The 26,458-nt window shown below is 38.9% G+C and overlaps 1 pseudogene; it reads right to left on the bottom strand.

Moving 5' to 3' along the window:
- Positions 1 to 1,664: 1,664 nt before the first annotated feature.
- Positions 1,665 to 24,558, bottom strand: LOC103717457 (annotated as a pseudogene).
- Positions 24,559 to 26,458: the final 1,900 nt, after the last annotated feature.

A 26,458-nucleotide genomic window follows, 5' to 3' on the forward strand; every position in this document is an offset into this window, starting at 1 on the left:
TAGAATTTTTCTCTGTACGTGCTTGGAAAGAAATATTCTTGAAAGGAAAATGAAATTTTTTTTTTCTCCCTACGTGTGCGGAGGAAATTATGAAAGGAAAATTTTCATAACTAACAAATTCCTAAAATAAATAATGGCTTTCTAAAATACCTCTACATATGGTTTATTTGTTTTCTATATGTGCATGGATACTAATCGGCCAATATTTTTTACTAAAATAATTAAGAAGAGTCCCACTCTTTCCTAAAATAATTAAGCAGAGTCCCACTCAATTTCTAAAATATTTTTTTCTTCCAAGTCTATGGAATTAGTCAACAGCTTTCAAAAAAACTCTAAATTCTTTTTTTTTTGTGTGTGTGGACTCTAAATGACCAATAATTTATTTTTCTAAAGTAATTAAGAAGAGTTCCACTCATATTGGAACTTATTTTAATTTGTTTTTGAATATTTTTCTTCTACATGCATGGAAGAAAATTTTCCGACTTCCTGAAATATCTTTTCATACCTCCAATTCAAAATTTATTTTTGAATTTTTCTCCTTAAAATATTTTTCTTCTATGCGCGATTATTTTTAATATATTAGATATACATGGCTTTCTAAAATAATCTTTTCCAATGCATGATATTTCTGACATATTTAAAAAACTCAATATATTTAGATATTTGTATTTTGTAGATATTTCGGATGATTTTATTACGATTTTCCTTTTAATTTTTCTGAATTTTGGAGAGGAGTTGAGTTCTCTCTCTCTCTCTCTCTCCCTCTCCCTCCCTCCCTCCCTCCCTCCTTCCTTTTCATTTAATAGGTATAATAATTTGACTGATAATCCCAAAAATAGAAAAAACAAATCACATTTAGAAATTCTGTAACTTTGATAGTTCTAATTCTTCTCCCCGAACTACAAATAAATAGGCAGGGTAATGCTTGTCTTCTTTAAGATGTCTAAGAGTAACAAGCCTGAGCAAAGTGCAAAACAGGTTGGTCAAATCCTGCCCCACAGTCAACCTGCCTATGCCCAGGAACCTGACCTGAAAACCCAACCCAACCTACGACTCCAAAATGCAGAGGATGCATCTCTTTTCTTTTATTAATATAAGAATATATCAGTTTTAGTTGATAATACCTACCTTAATTTAAGCAATGTCTTACGCCCTGATTATAATATCAACAGCAGTTCTCATGCCATGCATGCGACCGACGAACAGTAGATAGACTCAGATTATGTTAGGCCAAGGCCGTTCAGGCATTAGCCAATAGTTAAGTGTCACAACCTGCAGCAAACGTTATTCCTAACAAGAGTTTTCCAACTTTATCATCTGTAACAAAGAAGGGCCCTCTCAGTCATTAGTGGTCTTAGTACAAAGCCGCAATTCATGAATCACATGAAACTGCCAATATTTTACAGCACAGTGCTTGTTGCTCTGCTTGCTAGGCCCCTGTGTGTAATGCTCATTCTTCATCATTTTATGGAGAATGGAAGAAATAATTGAATGATTACCGCTAATTTTTCCTTGAAAGCAAAAAGAAAGAAATGCAACCAATACCTCAACCAACTTATTGGACAAACACACAAAGCGGTGTGTGTCCTGAACCCTGCACAGGTTTAGAAACAGATTACTAGGTTCTCCTGTTAACACTGGCAGAAAAACCCTAGACCCGGCACTAGAAATAGAACAGACAAATAATTATGCACAAATGTTTTTACATCTGGATCGAAAAAGATCTAGTTTTATCATATCCTCAAGAAAGGTTTTTTTATGGAAATTGAGGGCTTACAATACTTTTTTCTGGTGGATATAAAAACTCAGCTTTCCATGCATTAAGCTCAAGAATGACGCAAAATTATTTTCTTTCCATGTTGGTTACCAGTATCCAGAAGCAAAATGAAATCTCCAAGGCATTTTGAAAGAGTATGAAGCGAACCAAGTACAGGAAGATCCATAAGCTGGAACCAGAAGTGATCATTTGATACCTTAAGTACCATATTGCCTTCAATTGCAGAATGTTTTCAGCAATCTCATGAGCTGAGTAAGACACTCAAATTTCGTGCCAACAGAAAGAAGAAGCTGCCAATAGCCAGGTAGACTAGTCAGTATCTTAACAAGATTTAGCATTTATGCCCAACAATGCAAATGTTAGTTCATAAATAGCACATAGCACATCTAGAAAAAGTTGTCAGAATGCACAAAGAAACATTATAATTGAGGGATCAATCTACATTTCATTGCACCCAGAGAAACTGATGCACAAGGAAACACTATAAAGATCCATGTTTGTAACTGCTTCAGAAGTCGTAAATGCATTGTCATGGTTGGACTTCGTTTACATTTTTAAATAAGTTGTATAGGTTGTTTGGCACAATTTGTGTTCAAGACCTACAGGGGAAAACCAAAAAAAAGAATATCACCTATGCACATCAAAGATAATCCAGTTATAATGTTCAAGTAAATAATGTGACTTGCCCATGACAAGCCTTAGCATATTCCATCTGGGAAAATTATAAAAGGACATCATCATTTTCACTAATAAGAACATTTCTCTAAGCATGTGTCTTGCTTCACTACTTTGGTAGCAATAGTAATTGATTGTTGTCAAGGCCACTTTGTAGGTCCATTGTACTCTGGTTCGAGGAGAAAGCTCAGATTTCTAAAACTAAGCAGCCCTGCTGAAGAGCCACTAACCATGCATAACACCACACTAGATAGATGTTCATTAGATATACAACCTCTAGACACTAATTAAAGACAAGCATACTTCCAATCAAATGAGGGAATATGATGAAAAGAGTGAATGCCATCGAAAATATGCAAGCCAAGCTGCGCAGTGAAATATATGAAATGATATAATATGAGATTATATGATATACAGACACCAAAGTACGAGCAGAAACTTTCTGTTGAAACATAGCAGAAGCATTAGCCATAATTCTAGAAGCATATTTCTGTGTACAGTGAACATGCCCTGACAAAACCTTGAATAAAAACGGCAAGCAGTAAAAACCAGGAAGTGTCACATTTTGAACAACTTCTGAGCCCCATTTATTGATGTTTGAAGCAAATTGAAAGCATCCAATTGATAAGCTGTTATATGAGAATAGTCTGCCAAAAGCTAGACTAATTATTTGCCTTCATTTGGATTGTTAAAGGATAGGACAAATGATGCTTCTGGCAGAGTTGACTAATCATCCACTCATATAATCATTTAGCTGCATCCAGCAAGAGAGGTGATGCATCGAATCAAAAGACAAAACTGGCTGACATCTTTTTCACACGGTGAAATTCAAAAGCCAAGCAATCAAAATATATATATATATATATATTTCAAATCTATAATCAGTACACATTAGAACATCAATTCATAAGTTGTAGCAACTTCATTTGGGAGACAAAAGAACTATAGTATCAATGATGTTATTTGAGGGGGTTGAGGTCGAGCATAACATTAACGTTCAGCAACAAGAAAATGACTACAAAGTTCCAAAGATACCAACTGAAAGAAATAAAAATTGAAGTTAATGAGGATTGCATATATATGCATGGTTGATCACACAAAATGCAACATGATCTTCAATGAGCTACTCTGACTCCGCAGGGTAAATGCTGTTGGTATATTTTATAAAAATGAAAAATGGATGAGTTCTTTATAAGCCATTTAGTATCAATTATTACACTAAAGTTGGCAGACTTCAGTTTGAAAATTTCAGCCATTAATGTAGAATAATTCCGTTTTTATATCTCATTCATTGGCCTGCTACAAATTTGAAAATATTTTCATAATGATTTCAGTTTTATATTTTTAAAATCTCATTTATTGGTCAGTTATACATCTGAGAAAATACACATTAAAACTTGTCTAATTGAGATGCTCCCCATCAGCCTATAGATAGAGCAAGGCCGAATCTACAAACGCTCTAGAAAAATTTCATCTTTAGTTCTCCTTCCTCACTATTCTCCCTCATATGTATCATAAATTTTTACTGAATGTGACATTGGATCTATAAATTCCAGTTTTGAGCATAAAAAATTTTCGATCTGGTAAAATAAAATTAGTAGTAAATGAATCATACATTTATATTTTAGACTGATAGACGCCAAGATTTGCACCCACCTCCATTTGTGCACTTCTACCTTATTCGGACGGAATTAGGAATTAATTGCCTTAATTCAGGATCAGTTAATTAGTTGCCTGAATTAATTGCCTTAATTCAGGTTGTCCTTATTTAGGCCACCTCCACTTGTCCTTCTTATTTAGTTAATTAGTTGTCTTTTATTTTGTTGTCTTTCTATTATAATAAGAGCCAAGTTAGGTAGGAGTCTAGTTGGCATAAAGGCACCGGACCTCTATAAGAGTTGTAATCATTTTCATTAAAGAAAGGAATAACAATCCTGAAATTTTTCTATGTACTCTCTCTCTCCCCCCTCTCTCTCTCCCTTTCTCACGCTCCCTTGTTCTCTTTCTCTCCACCCTCTTCTTCTAACAATCCACCGGTGAGATCTGCCTTACAGATCTTATCAACTTGGTATCAAAGCTACAGTAGCCGATTTGCTGCAGTAGTCGAGTCACTACGGTAGCCAATTCGCTACAGTATCTAATTGGCATCTAGCATGGTTTCCACACGCTCAGTTACAAATGAAGATCGCGTGTCGACGGTAGAGGTCGAGCTCCATAGCGTCAACATGACCATACGCCGACATGCGAACGCTTTCGAATCCATCAATGCTAACCTAGAGACCCTTACCTCTAATGTGGCTCTCCTCATGAAGGACAGGGAGAGTCCGCCTCCTCAGTCTCCAGGGAGCTCGACTCGACGGATTCTGTTGGGTGACAATGGAACAATTCAACCATGGCTCGCACGGGTGGACTTTCGGAAACTTACGGATAAAGATCCGACGGGATGTAAGGCCAAGCAGTTCTTCTGCTAACAAGGCACCCCAGATGCAGAGAAGGTACTGTTGGCTTCCTTCCATCTCCATGATGAAGCCCTACAATGGTTCTAGTGTATGAGACTACGCATCCCCAAGCGAGTTGGCCAGTTCACACAAGCCCTCTGCATTTGTATGGGCCATCTGAATATGAAAACTTTGATAAAGCTCTCGCCAAACTACAACAAACGGGGTCGGTGCGTGATTATCAAAGCCAGTTCGAGCGGCTGGCTTCTCGGGTTCAGGACTAGCCAGAAGGGGCTCTTCTTGAAAGTTTTATAGGCGACCTTCGGAAGGATATTCGTTTGGAGGTTAAGCTTTTCCGGCCAAAGATGATGGCGCACATGCAGTAAGTTTGGCATGACTACAGAAAGACAAGATCTTTCGGGTAAGATGTAACTCACCTCGTTAGGATCTACTTCCTACACCAGTGTAGAAGCCGCCGCCGGTCCTGCCAACACTCAGACTGGCCCCGAGCGTGGGGCCAAGCCGACTCCCACCCCCAATGGCCCCGTCGCAGGTTCCAACAAGTGTTAGCCTCAGGCGCCTGACTTGGGAACATATGCAAGCTCGTAGGGAGAAAGGCTAGTGTTACAACTGTGAGGAGAAGTTCGTACGGAAACATGTCTATAAGTTTTAGCAATTATTTTTGCTAATATCGAAGACAAAAGAGAAGGCGTCGGTGCAGGAAGAGATGACTATGGAGGGAGAGCAGGATCTGCCTGACCACCCCGAGATCTCGATTCATGCCTTGTCGGAATGTACCTCACCTCAGACGATGTGAGTAGCCAGGATGGTAGAGGCTCGACCGGTTTTGATTCTGATAGACAACGGTAGCATCCATAATTTCATGAATGATCAATTAGCTCAGAAGCTTCATTGTAAGATCGCACCCACAACACCTTTCACGGTGATGGTGGCTGATGGCAACCGCTTAACATGCAAGGAGGTCTGCAAGGCTGTAGACGTTCAAATTCAAGGGTGCCTATTCTAGGTTGACATGTATCCCTTGGGTCTCCAAAGGTCAGACATCGTCCTTGGCATTTAGTGGCTTGGGAGCTTAGGACCGGTCCTTTGTGATTGGGAGAAACTCACTATGCAGTTTGAGGTGCAGGGCGTCGGTACCAGTTGGAGGGCGACTCGAAGGCACCAATACTGCCAGGTACCCTGCATTCGATCCAGCGACTCCTATGTCAAGGAGTCGATGTGTACATTATGATGGCAGGCCATACTGGATGGCCACCTCCTTCAGTGCACCGCTATGAATCGGGCTCCACATCAGCAGCACTGGTTGATCAAGAGTTGCCCGCTAGAGATGAAATCCTACGACTGCTTAAGGATAATTTAGTGATTGCTCATAATAGGATGAAAGTCCAATTGGACAAGCATCGTCGAGAGCTCGAGTTTAGCGTGAGATTGGGTCTACCTCAAGCTCCAACCATATCAACAGACTTCAATACAGATCCATGCTAACAAGAAATTGACACCTCGTTTTTATGGACCATTCCAAGTAATCGAGAGGATTGGATCAGTGGCATACAAGCTTAAGCTGCCGGATGACTCCCAAATCCACCCAATTTTCCATGTCTCACAGCTCAAGAAGCAAATAGGAGACGCAGGTAGAGCGCTTCCTCAGTTGCCCACGTTCTCTCCACAAGGAAAACTGGTTTTGGAGCCAATGGCGATCTCTGACTACCGTTAGGTTAAAAAGAAAGGGGTCTATGTGCAGGAGGCCCTCGTTCAATGGATGGGCCTACCCAAGAAAGATGCTACTTGAGAAGAGTTTGACAAGCTCAAGTTATAGTTCTCTCATTGGAACTTTGAGGACAAGGTTCGTCTCGAAGGGCAAGAAAATGATAGACGCCAAGATTTGCACCCACCTCCATTTGTGCACGTCTACCATAGGAGGCGTCGGATTCCTTATTCGGACAGAATTAGAGATTAATTGCCTTAGTTCGGGATTAGTCAATTAGTTGTCTTTATTTGGTTGTCCTTCTTATTTAGGCCACCTCCACTTGTCCTTCTTATTTAGTCAATTAGTTGTCTTTTATTTGGTTGTCTTTCATTATAATAAGAGCCTAGTTAGGTAGGAGTCTAGTTGGCATAGAGGTGCCCGACCTCTATAAAAGTTGTAATCGTTTTCAATTGAAGAAAAGAATAACAATCCCAAAAATTTTCTATGTACTCTCTCTCTCCCCCTCTCTCTCTACCTTTCTCACGCTCTCTCTTGTTCTCTTTCTCTCCACCCTCTTCTTCTAACAATCCACCGGTGAGATCTGCCTTGTAGATCTTATCATAGACATCAAACAAAGTAATGGTTTATCAAAATTTTAAGAATCAATATATTTCTAAACCTGTTCATGAGAAAAGTCCAAGAGACTTTGATTTCTCTTTCAACAACCATGATCATGCGAGTTGGACATGTGTCAAATATTTTTCCTATTTTTTTTCATCAATAGTGAAGCATTTTTATTTTGGTAAAGAAGGTGCTATTTGAAGAGCTTTGCACCTTACAAGTGGTGCGAACTTGTAAGGTATACCGCTGAGTGGCTAGGCTTCTTGTATCCTAAGGATGGCATGCAAAAATTAGTGATCTGCTGCACCTAAAAATTCCGAAACAGCACGTATCATCTCAAGGGAGTCACCTGGTCCGCATCTCAACTCTGCCACCTTTCTTAATTAAGACTATTTCGGGGCCATTTCTACACAATCTCAGGTAATATTTCTCCATTTTTCCCCAACAAATGCCAACTTAGATCTAATAAAAACTAACCTCCATGCTCAATGAATGATCTAAACACTAAATTTAAATTACCTTATACCAGCAGCTTTCCTGAAATCAGCTTCAAAGGCTTGCACCATATACTTGTGAAAATCAATTTTTGGGTTCCCTTGCAATGTATCTGCAAGGAAAGGATTTAAAAAGTAAGACATTAACTAATAAGAATATTCAAGATAAGAAGGAAGAAAATACACAGAAAAAAACTATACTTTGATAATAATTGCTTACCATTATAAAATCCTAATCTCATTTTGGTGGTCTGATTTAGTCAGAGAGGCATAGGACCGTTTAACAAAAGAATGCTGAAAAAACAAATAATGAGCTTTAGAAAAAACTGAGTATGAATCTCTCATCATGTAGAAAGGAAAGTGATCCCTACAAGCTATCAACAAAAAAAAAAAAGGTCTGATAATGAATCATCTGAAGGCAGAATGGAAACAAGGGTGCACCATAGAATATAACATTTTACCACAAATATCTTGATATTAGCAAGATGCAGTACATGAACCATATGTGTTGTAAAATTAGATAATTGCATCCTGCATGGAGAGTTAAAACAGAGAGAGCCCAAATTCTTCCTTGTACAACTTATATTACTAATAAACTGTAACAGCTCTATCTCAGGAACCTAATTGCTAGAAATCATTTGGAAAGGCATCATCTCTAAATATTGTAATTGAAATTGGTCATGATTACAATAGAGGTATGTATTCAGAATGTAGACCAAGTCTGTAGCTGAAGGGGATTTGTTGGTAGCTTTAGATTTGCAAGGACACTTATTTACAGCAAACAAAACTAACATGTTCAGAAGGAAAGCCATGTTTCAGCAATGCTAGCTGGACACATGACATGGGGGTCAAGTATCCAAGTGCCAAGAAGAATCCAACATAGAGATCTTCTAAAAATTTGACAGGGACACATATCAATTATATATATCTATGTGTAAATATGCATATATATATATATATATATATATATATATATATATATATATAGAGAGAGAGAGAGAGAGAGAGAGAGAGCTAGACTTATGCTCATTATGTTCATTAAAAAAGAAGTGACAAAAGTAGATGCATCATGATGATGGCTTTGTGATTTGATGGTAACAAGCAAGGAGTGTCATCAATTGTCCCAAGGGTCGAAGTGTCTGATATGGCCAAAACCCAAAATTTGAGAGTCCAGATAACATTGCGTTTCAGATAGCCCTATTGGGGTCCATACCAGCCATGTACCAAGGCTATAGGAGGATAGACCTTGTTCTATACTAAAGAAAATTGGAAAGACAGCTAAAAAGGTGGCATGCCACAAACTATGTTGGGGTTCAAGCAGAATGATAGCAACAACTACCCTTCCTATGTGAACTAAAACCAAGGAAACAACCTGCCCTTATAAGGAAGAGTTTTGGGTGCTCACTAGAGGAAAGAATGAGAAATGACATGCAACTAGGTGCACAGAGACATCATTAAGCAAGAGGAAAACAAAAACGGGCACTAGCACAATAGAATGTAAGAGGAGTAAGGTTCATTAGATTGGTGGATGCGAGGATGGTCTAGCTCAAAACTGAAAAGATATGGAAGTTAATGATAATTATACACAAGCTTTTTTGTATCATGATGATGCTTTCTCTAGCTAACACCATTATACTCCAGCATGTGATGGCATTATTGTTGAGAAAGGATGCCAGACAAGAAGATAATGCCCAATTCTCAAAATAAAGATATCTTCATGCTCCATTTAATGAGGAGGGCAAATCGGGATTGAAGTTCATATAATAATTCTCAACGGATCAGACAAATATCTGATTAATGACACAGTCTAGGCTCAAGTGAGAGAAGCCATTCATATGCATGTTAAAAGTAAGTGTCTCTACCAACAAAAGCCACAGTATCAGGTGCCAAATTTCATATCAAACTCAAACAGAACTTTCCGACTCTGCATTGCAGTTACATAAAGGTAGATTCAAGTGTTTCAGTTAAAGGCAGTTCATAACTTGTATATTTTCTCAAAATATCTCATAGAACAAATATTGTCCCCCTAAATTTGTTTGTGAGTCAAAAAAATTGATTGTAAGTCAAAAAATACCCCTATTGCTCCCACTAAAAACAGAAATATCAACAATATAATGTGGTAAACTGCACCTTATGCAGGCATCTTCAGTCAACTGTGCATGATTATCCAATGAGGCATACAACCATGTTCTCTATACTTAGCCTTTTTAGCCAGTCGACCAGCCCTGATATTAAGCATGAAGAACCCACATTCTCATGGTAGTGACCCATTAGACAATCTGCATTCAAATAATTTAGCTCAACTATCGTCCATTTTAAAGTTACATGGTCATAATTGAACAAAACAGCACCTGATGGCCATCATGGAATTTTGCATATAATTATGCTTAACCTATAGCAGTCAAGATCAACTTAAAGATTATTACTAATAATTTCATTCTCCTACCAATATGCCATGACCAGTGTTTTTATTTTAAAATGTTTCATTTATGACTGCAGAAAAAGCTTTAACTGAAATTACAAATGAAACAAAGTAAAAAGAAGTAGAAATACAAAAAGGTGGGAGAAAAACTAACACAATAGACTGTCTAAGCTTGAAAGAGATCCTCATAACTAGTACTTGAAGACACACATAGTAGAAAGATCTTTATTTATGATCGGATGAAATAGATAATCAAAACTTATAATCATTTCATACACTGGCTAGACTACAATAGCTGTTCAGGATAAGTATTCACATATTGACAACAGCTCCATAAACGGTTCTTGGGTTTAGCATTCATTACAGAGTGTCATGCAAATAAATATCCATTGCATGAGAAAGAACCTAATTCGAGGAAATGCAAAATATTGGTCAAAGCCTCCGAAACTTTTGGAAAGGTTGAAAAATAGAATAAAGCAAATGAAACAATCCAAGTAATTGTATATATTGATGTGCAAGTGCATTTAACATCAGCAAGCATGAGAGGGAGATAAACATAACACCAATAATATAATATATACGTATATTCCATAAATAATCAATATTACTGAACAGGCTTTGACAGTTATTGCTTAAGAACAATTAATTCAATTGTTAGGACAGATTTATCATGATCAACTAGAAGATTTTCAATATTAGAAAATACTGTAACAGTTTTGCGGTTGAATCCATCCAATTATATGATATTGCCAAAATTCTCAAGTCAAGTAAAATTACCAATCCAACACGCTGTTTCTTCATCACAGAAAAAAGATGACTTTTCTAAGCTTCAATTCAACTTGTCACAGTTCCACAGATAAGTAGATAATATTTAGAAGCATAAAATAAGCTCTTGAACATTCACTAAGCATCATGACTAATACATTCTGTCTGTCCATCATTATACATTGCATATTTCAATCTTCTCCTAGGAACTCGGTATAATAAAGCATCTCTCACTGTATTGGAATGGGATTTTCTGAGAACTAAGATCATTTCTATCATGGAAAAATCATAAGTAACCTTCTTGTCAGCTCCATTTGTTTTCAAGAAAACAGGTTCCGTTCCATCTGAGGAACAAGAAAGAAACTGTTAGATTCAAAAAAAAAAAAAGCAGCAACAATAATGCCAATGAGGACAAAAATTAATCAGACGCTGTTTTCTTATGTTCTAAAATGTTCGAGTTCAGAATACAGAAAAGGAAATAACAGCAAAACTTGTTGGGAAATATTTCTGTTATTGTATCTCAAAGCTCATACTTTTGCTGAAACCCCTGGGCTTACTTCCAAGAAACGAAAAAACAGAACAGAAGCAAATCATCTGAAAAACTGTCAACTTGTCTTTTTCTACATAGATTAATAAGAAGTTTCACAAAAAGGAATTCAAAATCTATCATGACTATATTTGTCGGGGACCCAGTGAAAAAACAAGATTTTCTTCCATGAAAAAAAATCCTCCTGTTGTATCCTTGGCATACATCTCCTGTGAACTCCCACTTTCTCAAGTACCAGAACAGGAATACACGGCAAGAAGTTTAAGAGCTTGAAGTCAGACGCCAATGTTCTCAGCCTCAATACCATGTCTAAGATGAGTTCCCTGCAGAAAGTTGTAATTCCAACCAATTAGAGTCTGGGATATTAAAAGCAGAACGTTTATGAGGAACAGAATTTAATCTAGTCCAAGGCTTAAGCAGTTTTCTCAATCGCTCATACAAAAATATGGTGACATGAATGTCACCAACTAGAGACCTGAAAATTATGGAGAAAAGGAAAATTTAGCCAAAATATAAAAAGATAAGATAACAAAACACTAAGGGAAGACATAAATCAAAGTACCTGTTTTAAGTGCACCATTCACGAGCATTCTGAAACATCCGTAACCATGGACTTGGGCCTTTCTTGTTAATTTCCCATTCCTTTGGATACCATGGGAACTGCCACATCATGAAGCAACACTCCGGATGGGGCATCATAGCAAGGTGCCTCCCATCAGGAGAACAAAGGGCTGCAATTCCCAGAGGAGAACCATTTGGATTGAAAGGGTAGACCTCTGTTATGCTGCCAGCATTGTTGCAATACCGTAGAGGGGCCAGATTAGACTTTAGGACGTGATCTAGGATGCCATCATCAGGGAAATATGCTCTCCCCTCCCCATGAGCTGCCCAAACACCCAATGAACTGCCCTCCATTCCTTTGAACATAATAGCTGGAGAGTCTCCAATTCTGACACTTGTAAAGCGACACTCAAAGCGACCGGATTCATTGTGGATGAACTTGGGTTGTGAAACATCTCCACCCACACTTACCAAAAAAAAAAAAACATCTCTACCCACCCACACTTACCAAAAAAAAAACATCTCTACCCGTCGCTGGGCTGTAATCAATATCATGCCAACTACCATAACCCATTGGCCGGGTCGTATGCCAAGTTACCGTAACCCGCTGGCGAGGGCCGTATACCAAGCTATGTAACCCGCTGGCGAGTGCCGTACATAGCCCTCTGAGAGCCCATAGTTATTTCTTAAAACAGATTTTCTTAAGTCATAATTTCTTAAATCATATTATCTTAGATCATGCAAGAATAAATCGTTAAAAGACTATATAGTTTGTAGTCCATAATTAAACCTTTAATAGTAGAATAATCATTAAATTATTTTTTTTAAACAAAATACAAATTTCATAAATATGGAATTCATAGTTCATAAATAGTGCATAACGGTAAAATAATCATGGAACCATTATTTCGTAATAAATCTTGAGTTTCATAATATCATATGCTTAATTCTTGATTTTAAGAAAACATGATACCGTCAATATTTAATACTATTTTTGGATTTTCATAATACCAAAAAATAAGTAAAAATTTGAAAACTAATAAGGAGTGTTAGGGTTACTTACCTCTTTCATCTTAGACTTTCAAACTTCACTAAGCAAACCAGCTAAATCTATTAAAGATATTAAGAGTAAGATTAACTCCCGTTCAATAACTTTAATGGTATTGAAATAACAAGACAAAAGAAACGGTTGGTCGGATAATGGTGGCCCGGTTAGATCCGGTCTAAGCAACACGATCAATGAATCATGGGGCAAGGACTAAGTTGGGTCAAAGTCAGTTAATAGGGTTCATCAATACTGGGTTTCATAGGCACTTAACAGGACTGGGGTGATTGGTCTGGCAAGCTGCCCGGGCACCAGGGTAAATCATAACCCTTTGCATCGGTCAATTCGTGTCCATAAGATAGAAAGATAGGACTCGATTCATAGATCCATAGGTCTTCTTAGAGAGAGAAATAGGGAGGTGAGAGAGAAGGAAGAGAGAAAACAAGAGAGAGAAACAAAAGAGGGATGGCTCTCTCTCTCTCCTCCTCTTCTTCTTCTCTTCTTTCTTTCTGTTTTTTCTTTCTTGCTAAACAGGGAAGGAACGGAGTGGACGGTAGCTGGAGGTGGTGGACTATCAGTGGCGGCGGCCGCTCATTGGCGATCATGGCTCCGCCAGGGAAGAGAGTAGGGAGGCCGTGGAACTTAACTGGAGGTCCTGTTGGGAATAAACTGTCCCAAAAAATTTTAAATCTAAAATACTCTACTTCAACAAATAATAGGCAGAAATAGGCTTAGAGAAAATAAATAGAGAAAGTGGAAAAATGGAATCCGAGATGCTGAGGCGTGATATGTTGGTCACTTTCCTTGAAGTAGATTTCGCCGCCTTACAGTGTACTAGGCTTGGATGGCGTTCTACTCCTGAGATACAACAGCCTCTCGCACTGTTCCTTCTGCCTCAATGATTTGCACGGATCAAAGAAGCCTTCGAACCCAGAATCAGTATGCAGCAAGCTCGTTGATTGATAGAAAAATAGCAGAAAGGGAGAATAGAAGTTCTCTGCTTTCGATTGTATCTTCTGTCTAATTCGAAGAGGTCTATTTATAGACTTCTTCGGGACAGACGCGACCAAAAACCGGTCCAACGGTCAAAACTGGTAATAAAGTTTGAAAATAACACTAGGAGTAGGGTCAGTGGATGCGAGGTCGGTTGCGAAGAGATGCAAGCGAGGAAACGACGTGGCTCTTCGCCACACACCTCTTGGCTCATTGCACTTATGGTCCGACCTCGGCTCTTCGTGCTTCGGACGAGTACGTGCACGAGGTGGGTCGGACGAGCACAGGCGCAACGAACTTCTGGTCGCATAGGCGCAAGGAACCTCGGACGAGCAGGGCCTGTGAGGCGCAAGGAACCTCGGACAAGCAGGGCCCCTCGGGTCGGACGAGCACAGGCACAGAGAACCGAGCAACATAACCAAGCTGCCTCTCCTTCACGTAAATAAATCCTCCATATGAGAATTTTAAAAAGGAGGGAAGAGAGATTCGAACCAACAACCTCATGCACCTCAAACCGACACACCAACCATCCACACCACACTCCCTTCTTAACCCATATACATAATATATATATTTTAAGTATGAAAACTTTTAATCATTATTTAATAAAAATCTAACATTCCCCCACCTGATTAAAATGTTTTCAAAACTTTATAAAATAAAAATAGTCAAACCGGGCTTGTTTATGTCATGACTTCAATAAAGGTAGCTTGCGGCTTTGAATCTTTACCTAGTAAAAGTATATTTTCATCTGAAAGGTATAGTGGTAGCTAAAAGCTTTGAACCAAATCCTTTGGTTCAGATTTCTATATACTTCAACCATCACAAATGCAAATACTAGGTTCATCACAAGTGGTGCTTTTCCTGGCCTCATGCACCAATATCTCAATTTCATGAGTGCTCTAGGGGTTATACCCTTATCCCCATAAACTGCAGCCACATAGTCACACTCACATAGGTGAGTCCTCCAAGGGTGCTCGCAGCACAGCACCTTGCCATAGACTCGAACTCATTCAGAGTTTTAAACTCTTCCGTATACCTCTGCTGTGTTTAGCACTCATATCATAGGGAGAGACCAAATGGCATAAAGTCATTTTATAATAGTGCTAACTAATCATTAAACAACTTGTTTTTCCCGTTGAACCTTTCGTCTTGGGATCTCCAGTCAGAATAGGTTGGGTTGCCATTGTCAATGATTTCTTATGGGTTTCAGTCCCATCCCCTTTGATGTTTCTATGACTTTGCTTCTAGCCAGTCCTTTAGTTAAAGGATCTGCTAGGTTATCTTTAGATCTAACAAATTCCAAAGTTATGATACCATTTTTAATTAACTATCTAATAGTCTTATGTCTCACACTAATGTGTCTTCTGTTTCTCTTGTTATACTCAGTATTTTTACAAATATTAATTACAGCTTCATTATCACATAACAAAGAGATAGCAGGTATAGGCTTTTCCATAATAGGTATTTCAGACATAAGATTCTTAAACCATTCTGCTTCTTGACTTGCAGAATCTAAGGCTACAATCTCAGCCTCCATAGTGGATCTTGTGATCACAGTTTGTTTGGATGATCTCCAAGCAACAGCTGCACTACCCAACATGAATATGTATCCACTAGTTCCTTTTCGGTTCACTGAATCAGTGATCCAACTAGCATCACTGTATCCTTTAAGTACTGTGGAAAATCTTGAATAATGTAAACCATAATACATGGTACCTCTCAAGTATCTAAGTACTCTGTCCAGTGCTTCCCAGTGACTAAGACTAGGGCAACTATTAAACCTACTGAGCTTTCCTATAGCATAAGAAATGTCAGGTCTACTTGTATTTGCAACATACATCAGTGTCCCAATAATTTGAGCATATTTCTCTTGGGCCACTAGATCACCTTTATTGCACTTCAAGTTCAAACCATGCTCATAAGGTGTACTTACTGGTTTACAATTGTACTTATCAAATTTCTTCAATATTTTCTCAATATATTGTGATTGATCAAAAATTATACCATCAGGTATTCTGGTAATCCTGTTACTAAGAATTACCTCTGTCTGACCTAAATCTTTCATATCAAAATTATTAGACAAGAAAATTTTGATATCAGTCACCATATTCATATCAGTACCAAAAATTAAAATATCATCAACATATAAATACAAGATAATACATGAATCATTTTCTAACTTAGAATATAAGCACTTATCTGATTCATTTGCTTTAAAGCCATAAGAAACAATTATTTTATCAAATTTCCTATGCCATTGCTTAGGAGCTTGTTTTAAACCATAGAGGGATTTGACTAACCTACAAACTTTTCTTTCCTGTCCTTGAGCCACATATCCATCTGGCTGATCCATATAGATCTCTTCCTCTAAATCACCATGAAGGAAGGCAGTCTTGACATCCATTTGATGAATTATCAAATTATGGATTGAAGCCAGTGCAATTAAAGTACGAATTGTGGTTATCCTAGTCACAGGAGAATATGTATCAAAGTAGTCAATACCCTCCTTCTGAGAAAAGCCCTTAGCAACTAATCTTGCTTTATATTTTTCAATAGAACCATCAGATCTTAATTTCTTCTTAAATATCCATTTACAACCTATAGCCTTACTACCAGGTGGTAAGTCAGTTAAAAACCATGTTTTATTAGTCATAAGTGAATTCATTTCACTATTAATAGCTTCCTTCCAAAACATAGAATCTAATGAGTTCATAGCATCTTTATAAGTTTTAGGATCATCTTCAACCATAAAAGTATAGAAATCAGATCCAAAATCTTTCTTTTTTCTAATTCTTTTTCCTTTACCAAGTTCATTAATATCATTAAGTTCATTTTCATTTTCATTATTAGGAATAATTAGAGAATTAGATGGCGAACTACAAGATGCATCATTAGATCTATCTATTACATGATTTTCTATTTTATCCTTAAATGAAAAAAATGTCTTCAAAGAAAGAAGCATCTTTAGATTCAATTATAGTATTCTTATCTATGCCATTAATATCAGAACTAATGGCTAAGAACCTATAAGTAACACTATTAAGAGAATAACCAAGAAACACAGCATCAAAAGTATTAGGTCCTAATTTTCTTTTCTTGATTAAAGGAATATTAACCTTAGCCAAACAACCCCACACTTTTAGAAAGTTTAGGTTAGGTTTTCTTCCTTTCCAAAGTTCATAAGGAGATTCATTAGAACCTTTAAATGGAACCCTATTGAGTAGGAAACATGCAGTAAGCATTGCTTCCCCCCACCAAACCTCAGGTAAACCTGAGTTGGCAAGCAAAGATTTTACCATATCTTGCAGAGTCCTATTTTTTCTTTCAGCCACTCCATTAGACTGAGGTGAATAGGGAGGTGTAACTTCATGTAGAATTCCATTAACTCTACAGAATTCATTCAAGTCATTAGAGGTGTATTCTCCTCCTTTATCTGACCTGAGAATCTTTATTCTCTTGTCAAGTTGATTTTCTACTAAAGATTTATAAGTCTTAAACATCTCAAATGCTTCATCTTTAGATTTCATTAAATAAACTTGACAATACTTAGAATAATCATCTATGAAGGTAATGAAATACCTTCTACCCCCTTTAGTCAAAGTTCCATTTAGATCACATACATCTGAATGTATTAATTCTAATAAAGTTGAATTTCTATTTACCATTTTAAATGGTTTTCTAGGTTGTTTAGATTGAACACAAATTTGGCACCTTTTCTTTTCATTTAATGAAACATTAGGCAATAAACCAGAGCTAATCATTCTTTTAATAGTATTATTATTCACATGTCCTAATCTAGCATGTCAAAGAGATGAAGAACATATTGAAAGCACAATTTTATTATTGTTATCAGAAGAAAAATCCAAAGATACATTATTTATTACATACAAGCCATCACACTCATAGCCTTTGCCTACAAATGTTCCATTCTTTGTTATAATCACTTTCTTAGATTAAAATAACAAAGAATAACCACTCCTATTTAGAAGAGATCCACTGATCAGATTCCTCCTTCCATCGGGCACATGGTACACATTAAATAGTGTAAGCACATTCCCAGACGTAAGCCTTAGAAGTACTTTTCCAGTTCCAAGCACTCGTGCTAAGGTGGAGTTCCCCATAGTTACTGTTAGGCCGCTCCGGACCTAATAAGTAGTAAAAAGGGTATGATCAGTACACATATGAACATTCGCACCTGTATCCACTAACCAATCGGTAGAGCAAATTGCCAAATTTAATTCTGGACTTAAAGTTACATACCGATCATCAGTACTAGTAGGACCAGTACTGGATAGCACCATGTTGGTTTGTGGATTTGCAGGTTGAGAAGGCACATATTCATAGTTCTGATAATTCTTCCTCTTCATCCGGCATACTCAAACCATATGACCAAGTTTCCCACAGTTGTAGCAAATCGGATTTCGATCATTCTTATTGATATGGTGTTTTGGCTTCATAGGTTTTTCTTTGTTTCTAGGTCCACTCTTGTCAAACTTGGAGTTCTTGAACTTATGGGTCTTATTCTGGCCTTCTACAAAGTTCACCTTGGTTAGAAGCTCAGGATTCATGAGTTGTTCATTATCTTTCTCAAGGTGTTGTTCTTGGATCCTAATGGCAGACAATAGAGTTTTCATTGTCATATCCTCGGTTTTATGTTTCAGGGATAATCCAAAGTCTTTCCAAGAAGATGGGAGTTTGTCAATGGTACAAGCAACTTGAAGGCTCTCAGTTATACCCATTCCCCTTAAGCCTAATTCATGATAAATCACTGTTAACTCATGGGCTTGGTCAACTACGGGCTTGGTGTCAACCATCTTATAAGACAGGAATTGACTAGCAGCATACTTGTCCATTCCGGCATCTTGGATACCATATTTCTTATTAAAATCATCCCAAATCTCCTTGGAGGTTTTAAAAGTGCAGTAGACATCAAAAAGGGGATCAGTAAGATAGGACAGAATCCTTCCCCTACACAGGTAGTCTTTCTTCTTAAATTCCTCCAAATTATAAGTTCTAGCCGGTTCATTCTCTTCCTCATTTGGAGGAGAGTCAAAAATTATGGAAAATAACCCAAGTGTGGTTAAGAAGATTTCCATCTTCTGTCTCCAACGCTTAAAGTTATTTCCATTAAATTTTTCAGGAGAAACCGGGTCACTTGCATTGGCCATTGGGGTAACTCTAAGTACTAGCCTATTATATGTAGGAAAATCTACTTCAAGAATGTTGGGAATAAACTGTCCCAGAAAATTTTAAATCTAAAATACTCTACTTCAACAAATAATAGGCAGAAATAGGCTTAGAGAAAATAAATAGAGAAAGTGAAAAAATGGAACCCGAGATGCTGAGGCGTGATATGTTGGTCACTTTCCTTGAAGTAGATTTCGCCGCCTTACAGTGCACTAGGCTTGGATGGTATTCTACTCCTGAGATACAACAGCCTCTCGCACTGTTCCTTCTGCCTCAATGATTTGCACGGATCATAGAAGCCTTCGAACCCAGAATCAGTATGCAGCAAGCCCGTTGATTGAAAGAAAAATAGCAGAAAGGGAGAATAGAAGTTCTCTGCTTTCGATTGTATCTTCTGTCTAATTCAAAGAGGTCTATTTATAGACTTCTTCGGGACAAACGCGACCAAAAACCGGTCCAACGGTCAAAACTAGTAATAAAGTTTGAAAATAACACTGGGAGTAGGGTCAGCGGATGCGAGGTCGGTTGCGAAGAGATGCAAGCGAGGAAACGACGTGGCTCTTCGCCACACACCTCTTGGCTCACTGCACTTGTGGTCCGACCTCGGCTCTTCGTGCTTCGGACGAGTACATGCACGAGGTGGGTCGGACGAGCACAGGCGCAACAAACTTCTGGTCGCATAGGCGCAAGGAACCTCGGACGAGCAGGGCCTGTGAGGCGCAAGGAACCTCGGACGAGCAGGGCCCCTCGGGTCGGACGAGCACAGGCACAGAGAACCGAGCAACATAACCAAACTGCCTCTCCTTCACGTAAATAAATCCTCCATATGAGAATTTTAAAAAGGAGGGAAGAGAGATTCGAACCAACAACCTCATGCACCTCAAACCGACACACCAACCATCCACACCACACTCCCTTCTTAACCCATATACATAATATATATATTTTAAGTATGAAAACTTTTAATCATTATTTAATAAAAATCTAACAGGTCCGATGTCAAGAGGTAGCAACGTCGATGGCCCAGAAAAGAAAAAGATGCGCCGAAAAAAAAGGAAATGCAGAGCATCTCTCTCCGCCCAAAAATTCGACGATCACCAGCCAGAATCAAGACTCTCAAAGGATCCAAAAGGAAGAGGAGAGGAGTGGCTCAAAGGAGATTGGGTTCTCACCTGGTTCTGGCAGCATTTGGTCGCAACAACGGTGCGATGGACGACCGGCGTTCAAAGAGGAAAATGAGGAAAATCTCTGGCAGTGGGCTCTGATCTCGGCTGCAATCTCCAGTGAGCGAAAGAGGGACTGGGGAGGGCTCTAAATAGAGCCGGATTCCAGCCGACCTTTTCGGAGAGGAAGAAGACTCCGATCGGGAGTCTCTTCCCTCCAAGCATGTGCACAGCACGTGCTGAAATTCTTCTTCTTCTTCTTCTTTTTGAAACATGGGATGGGCCAAAGCTCGGGTCAAGCCGGTCAAGCGAACCGTGCCATCATAGTAGAACTCTTGAAATTGCCCTAAAAGAGGCTGGTTGAACCTTATCAATGCTGACCATCCTTTAGCAGAATCCAGAACATCAGAATAGCTGAAACCGCCAACAAATGCAATCCCATGAAACTCATTTAAAGATACTTGCCCTCTCAGAAGGTCGGACATTGTAACATCCCAGGGTTCAAATCCTGCAGCATAGAATGCTGCTGACATTTCCCTATCCCCATTACTCCCTTCCTCGCGAATGATAGCTACCTTTGGTTTCAAACTTGCAGCCATTACCTTCTCATCTGTGAAGCTGGGAGTAAAAGACAGTGTCCATGAAGGTGCCTCACTGTTTTTTAAGCCTTCTTTCTCAAGTCTGACAGAAGAAGCTAACCTTTGGAGCCCCTCAAGCTGAAAGCTAGTCTTCTCCCATAAGTCTCTAAGGTAAGATGTTGCCTCCTTCAGCTGCAGTATTCCATCAACAGACAACTCAATCACAGGTGATGGAGTAACTTCTCCAATGATCTCGCCAGAAATGCCTGCTGCTTCAAGTTTCCACCTGACACTATCAATGTTCTGCAAGCCGAGCTCAATAATAAGGCCAAGCTCTTCTACAAAGAGTACTTCGAGAAGATTATTACCCCGGGAATTCAAGTTCAATTGCACACCAAATTTCCAGCAAATGTCATTACAAGAACACAAATTATAAGCCCACCATCACTGAGTCATGACCAGCAGAAATTAGTCTTTCACTAAGAAGCTCTTGAATGGTCTGGAAAACCTTCTTTGAGTAAGGGACATCATCAAGGTCAGGGCACTCATCACCAACTTGGTCAAAAGCCTCGGCAAGAGCAGAGCCACCTAAACGACGCTTCCCTTTAGCTAGATCAATGTGCATCAGAACACCATCATTTCCAAGCTTCAAATCTGGAGTCACTGTCAATGTTATTATCTCCCGACATAGGCACTGATAGCCAAATTTCCAGGAGCCTTGACAACCTCACCACCTGCATGAGCTGCCATAGAAAGACTGTCCTTTCCCCCATCTATTGCTATACCCAATGCAATCATGGACTCTGAGAATGCAACTGCAGCATCATACATTGCTGCTCCTTCTCCATCAAGCTTTGCAGCATACATCCAGTTACCACTAGCTTTGACATCACTGAGAGATGCGACTTTGGCCCAGACTAGATTGGTCAAGGCTTCCCCAACAGCCAGTTTTGCCATAGATTTCGGCTTCAGTAAACCCTTGATTGGCTGCTCCCCAATTGCACAAGCACCACCAGTCAAGTCTGTGTATGTCTGGGCAAAAACAGAAACATCAGACAGCGGAAGTTGGAGAGGCCCCACCGTTTGCTGTTGTGCCACAAGACCTGTTACACACCTGTCAACTTTTGCTGTCAGGAAGCGTTTGGAACAAACTGATAGAAGTGGCAATACTCTCTTTAGAGTCTCCATTAGTTGTAAGAAAATATAAAATATATAAATAAATCTACTTCATCCTATCAGTTTAAGCTTTTAGAACAAGTGGTGATTTTAACATGGTATTAGAGCAGAGGTCCTGAGTTTGAATCCTGTCTCCACACTCTTCAACCCCATTATTAAAAAATTTCACATGTTGGGCTCACCCATTAAAAGAAAAGTCCGGCCCACATGTAAGGAGAAGTGTAAGAAAATTAAAATATATAAATAAATCTACCTCATCCGCTTTTGGGACAAGTATGATTTCAACATTAGTGTGGTGCCAAGGGCAATGTCAAGTGGCTCTCATACCAAAGCCATCCGCTAAAACTCAAAGCACTTCTAAGGCATGTCACCAAGTACTTTTTCCCTTTCAAGATCCTCTGTAGGAGGTGTCCATTTGATTTACAATGCTCGATAGCTGAGCTGTCAATTAAGACCATGCGACCACTGCCACTGATGGTACCGATGACTGGCAATAGACACTCTTTCCCTTTCACATAATGATTATAGCTAGCTCCGACTCTCAGGTTTCACTAACAATGCATCCCGTTCTGGTACTCAGCACCCCATATCTCTAAAACTGACATGGTCTGATCACCAACTACTATAGCATGGATGTCGATTTCAGCTCCTTTAGGATAGATTATTTCGTTCACAATGCTACAATTCCCCCCAGCTCCCTGATCATGGATACTGATGATAGGGTTATTTTCTCCCATTTCAGCACAAGCACGGATCACACAATACAGCTTCTATGCCATCTCAGCATCTCCTCGCTGTACAGCATTGAAATCTAGTTCTGCATCATTCTGCCCACTGACCATGCTCGAAGCTGCACGGCCTCCCATACCAATCCGGTATGCTGGACCTCCAATCTTCACAACTAGCATCCCTACTTCTGGCTCTGCCTTTAATATGTGAGCATGATCGACCTTCCCAATCCCTCCACTGAACATAATAGGCTTCAGCCATCCATGCCGCTCTCCATTTGGGAGCCTCATCCCAAAAGTTCTCATGAAGCCCTGAATCAGAGGTTCTCCAAACTTGTTCCCATAGTCAGATGCACCATCGTTCGCGTCTATTAATAACTGTAGAAGAGGAGCTAAATTTGATGGATATGTGAAATTTGAATCTTCCCAGGGAGCATATGCGCCCTCAATGTGAAGGTTGCCAACACAGTATCCAGTTGAAGAAGCTACAATGAAGGAACCCCTTCCAGTTGCATGTGTGTCCCTAATGCGACCTCCAGCACCTGTCTCCGCACCAGGATAAGGAGCCAGAGCACAAGGAAAATTATGTGTCTCTGCTGTGAACAAGACATCAAGTTCATGACTTAAGTTGGATAAGGATCTCATGTTGAGCCAGGTGATGCTGGGCGCAACTGATTTAGTTGGAATCCCTTAATTGCACTTGAGTTGTCCTTGAAGCCAATGACAGAATTGTTTGGATATGCCTTCAAAGTGCCTTTCACAATCTGCATCAATGTCCAGCTCATCCGTTCCCCATCTATAACAAGTTTCCCATTGAAAAACCAGTGCCTGCTGTGCTCACTATTGGACTGCGCAATATCATAAAGTTCAACAATTGTTTGGTTTCGTTTAACATCATCCCTAAAAATTCTTGTGTAATACTGAAGATCCTGTTCATCAAATGCAAGACCCATTTTCAAATTTATTTCTTCCAATGCCTCCCTTCCCCTTTCAATGACAGGAACCACACCAACAGTGACTGGAACTGCATTAGTCCTAAACGATATGAGCTTGTGGGGATAAATACACTCTGTCATTCTATCATGAACCATAGCTGCAAACTCATTAATTTGGCCCTCATTAATGGATTGCTCCCAGCCTTGAGATACAGAAGATATCTTCTTGACCTCTCCATGCGTGTTACTTCTGTCAAGGAGCAAGCTTGGCAAATTGATACAGTATTTGCTGACCATGCTGTAGTAAAGGACATGAACGGACCAACCTCAACTAATACACCAAATTCACCTTTGCAGACCTCCTCCTCTAGAAAGCTCTCTGTCTGTAAATTCTCAGGCTCATATGTCTCCTGCAGAAGCCACTCAAGTATTGTAAGCTTGTCACTTGGTAGCGCACCACTCAATCCAATGTTGAAGCACTGCCTGGTCTTTATATCGATGATCTGACCAGAAATCTTTGCCTGGACCTTCCTGAGGAGCTCTGCAGCAGTATCGTCTTGAAGCAGGGGGGCCGGTGGAAGTGCACGATCTCAGAGGACTGTTCCAATGCATCAGATTCTTCAGCCACTTCATTCTGCAAGCCTCTAGAAACCACTGCTCTCGTGTTCAGCAAAAGTGGGAACCTTGGTGTTACTTCTTCCAATAGCCAATCCAGGATGACTTTGGTGGACAAAGCTGCTCCGAGTCACATGACGAGAACTTGTATGCAGAAGAACATGAGGCCTCCTTGACCCCTGGAATATATAAAGAAGATATTGCAGAACAATTAACATACAAGTATAACATGATGTAAGGACTGGGATTGTGGGTGGCTACTCCGTTAATCAAGCAAGCTTGCTGCCGCAGGAATTCAGTAGCAGCAGTCTCTCCAAGTGTAGCCATTAGAACACCGCAACAACTACAAGAGTATCACCGTGACTCATTCCTCACATAACAAAAAGATCGAATTTTTAATCATATTTGAAGATACCAACGCCATATCAAATCACCATGCGAATTAAAAAGATTAAATTTGGAACTCAGTCTCAAGATACCTATGCTGGAAGAAATCACCTGAAATAAAAGAAAAGACCCAATCTTGAACTCGATTTAAATATATTCATGCCATATGAAACCAGAAAAACGAGCTTAATATTTAAAGAAACCAACTTTAAAAAATCATGCAAGTATGCAACTTGGCCTATCAGACACCCTGATCTCAGGCAGCAAGGAGCCGAGGGGAAAATCCAATACATTGGAAAATGAATTTTGTTTAGAAAACGACAACAAGAGAAATACTGGAAGTCTCAGAGGGTCCTAGCTAAATTCGGTAAAAATCCAACTAACAACTAAACCCCGAGCACATAATCCTGTCTATTTTCTCTAAGGATGACATCACAGTGCATACCAGTGAGAGTATCAGAGGTGGAGGGAAAGACAGGGCCAAGCCGGGGCGGGGGAGGGAAGTACGGTGACCGGCGAGCGGACCGGGGAGGAGGGAGCAGCGGAGGGCGGAGCGATGAACAGAATTGTCTTGATATTTTTAAGGGTTCTCGCACAGAATAAGCTAACTTTTGTTCTATAGGGTAGCATAGAAAGTTCTATGCGGGTGCAATATCCTCCGCCAATTTCATATTTAAAATTAATCCAACCGGTCCATGTATTCCCTCACGCTGAAAGGAGATGACATGCGCGTGACGGGGAGAATGGACGGCAGATGTTGATCCGCATTTATGTTTGTATGCGAGTGGCTGGAAGATAGTATTGCGTGTCTGTTTTGTACAGGTACACCCTACCCTCGTGTGCAGGAGGAAAGGTGGCGAGGCGGAATGCAGGTCTTTATTTTTGCTTTTACTAGCTTACCATTTAGTTTTTTTTTTTTTTTTTTTTTTTTTTTTTTTTTTTTTTTTTTTTTTTTTTTTGTTTCTTCAAAGGAAATGTATAAAAATAAATCATACCCATATAATTAATTAAAATATCTTTGATTTAAATATCTTCACTTATAAATTAATTTATTTTGTGCTATAAATGTAATGGTGGTGTAACTTAAATGGCCATAAATAAAATAATAAGGATGGTACAAGTTTTGAAATACATAGCTTATGTACAATATTTTAATGACAATAGTTTCTATTTTTTTAGACAATATTACAAATGGATGGATAGAATATAAAATATCTCCTTACATCAAATTATAAATCAATTATACCACTGTCGTGCAGTCATGCACATTGATGTGGTACAATACTTTCCATGTCATATCAAAAAAAAAAAAAAACAAACGTTTAAGAAAATATAGTCCATGCTTGTTCATATCTATAAACAAAAAGATATTGTACATCTCAAATATCCTAAAATCAGTCAATTAATAGCTATTATTTTCTATGCTAATTTATTTTATGATAAAATTAATAATGAAGTTAGTTGTATAACCTTTGGTGAGTAGTTTCTATTGTTCATCAGTGAACTAATGGTTTTAATTTAAGCATTATAGCCCTTCTTTCAAAATTGTCCTATGTATGGTACAAAAGCCATTCCTATGCTTCCTAGCATTTAACTATTAGAAAAGCAAAATATGTCTTCTCATGTTCTTCATTAAATTT

The sequence above is a fragment of the Phoenix dactylifera genome, chromosome 7 (genome assembly GCF_009389715.1).
Source record: "Phoenix dactylifera cultivar Barhee BC4 chromosome 7, palm_55x_up_171113_PBpolish2nd_filt_p, whole genome shotgun sequence".
NCBI lineage: Eukaryota > Viridiplantae > Streptophyta > Magnoliopsida > Arecales > Arecaceae > Phoenix > Phoenix dactylifera.